Source organism: Elaeis guineensis, chromosome 11, assembly GCF_000442705.2.
Source record: "Elaeis guineensis isolate ETL-2024a chromosome 11, EG11, whole genome shotgun sequence".
NCBI lineage: Eukaryota > Viridiplantae > Streptophyta > Magnoliopsida > Arecales > Arecaceae > Elaeis > Elaeis guineensis.
In genome coordinates, this window is record NC_026003.2 from 14,211,707 (window position 1) to 14,213,662 (window position 1,956).

Sequence of the window (1,956 nt, forward strand, 5' to 3'; positions counted from 1 at the left end):
TTCCAACGGTGATGTGGATGAAGCTCGAGGAGATATACATGGTGAAGTTACTCATTAATACTCTCTTCCTCTGTAAGTAGTTCTATCAGTACAGATGAGCGAAGGACAAAGCATACAGGAGCATCTTAGCAACTTTCAAAAGATTCTCACTAATCTCCTCAGCGTTGTGAGAAGGTTGAGAAGAAGATCAGGATATTGATCTTGCTTTCATTGCTTTTTCTTTCTTTGAGTCTTTGGTAATTGCTCTTCTTGTGAGAAAAAGCACCATCAAGATAGATGAGGTCACTTTTGTACTTCTCTAGAATGAGTTCTTAAAAGGAGAATCGAGCTTCAATTTAGAAAGTGACTCGACTTTGATGGTGATTGGAGATAGTGATGGTAGAGGATGAAGTAGCAGAGGATCACAAGATGGGCGTCCATATCCAAGTCGAGAAACTTCAACAAGATCAGATGCTATTATGTGATGAGTTGGAGCATCAAGTTAGATATTATTCATAACTCAGAGATCGAATGAAAGCTACTGCAATGGTGGTCTATGGTAATGATACTGATGAGACTGATGATGTGCTTATGATCTCAGAAGAGATATCTACTTCTTTCTCTAGTAATTTTAGATTCAGTATATTCGCATCATATTTTTTATAGAAAAGAGCTGTTTGACTTCCTAAAGAGCTGTGAGGGCACTGTTCATTTGTCGGATGGATCGAACTATGCGATCAAGGATATTAGGATAATCAGCTTGCAGACACATGATGGAGCAGTGAGAAAGTTGGATGAGGTTCGATACATATCCAGTTTTAGGAGTAATCTAATTTCAATGAGCAAACTGGATTAAGCCTATAAATGGAGAGCTAATAATAGAATCTGAAGATTGTGTGTGGTAATAGGGTTATTATGAAAGAAAGAAGTATAAGGACACTATCTCTTGACAGCGAGCTTAGCACGATGTGGTGCTTCAGATGCTAGTGGAGCTTAGCATGAGGTGGAGCTCTAAGTACAGATGGATTGGGTACGAGATGGGAGACTCGAGAGGATGATAGTAATATCGCAGAGTGAAGTTCTTATTGCCATAGGAGGCTACCTCGAGCAGGTCTCAGATCAGCAGGTCACAGCACATGACGGAGATAGGATCGAGCAGTCTAGCTCGACTATCATGTTTGTCCATTTATAAGTAGTCAAGTATTTGTCCCAAAGCATGGAGGTGAGATTATCCAGAAGCTCTCAAAATTTTATGGAGATGAATGTCGATTCGAGGTGGAGATTATTGAATTTTAGCATCTCAAATTCGATCCACAACAGCAAAGCCCACAGCAGCGAGGCCCAAGATGGAGAAGCCCATGACATTCAAGCCCACATGCATAGGCCCGCAAGTGCACGACCCACAGACGTGTGGCCTACAAATGCATGGTGCACAGCCCATAGGCTTGACCGCATGAGGTGCGGTCCATCGAGTGAGTCGCAATCCATGTACGAAGAATGCGGTCCATTCACATGGTCCATGCACAGGTGCGTGCGATCAAGCGACTGCGAGTGCGTGTAGATGCGATCAAATAGTTCAGTTTGGTTCTGGAGTCTTAACAGGAGTCTTGTACATGATAAGACATGATTTTAGGATCTTTAAAGGGGGCAGATGGTCTGAGGATCACAAAGGCAGTGGTCAAAAAATCTTCTTGAGGGTTTTGAGAGTTTTGAGCTTCTTGTTGAGAGATAAATTGATGTATGAGAGTTGAGATTGATGTATGAGAATTGAGAAGTTATGATCTCTCTTGTATTTATTTTTTCTCTCATAGTGAAGCTTGCATGCCCGTGGAGATAAGCCTTGAGCTGATCTATATTATTTATTGTATCTTTTGTGCATTTCTCTTCTTCCTTCTTCCTATGGTATCTACATCATCACCAGCGTTTGCGATCTTGGATAGGAATCCATATTCACACTTGTGAGGGATCTTCCAATAA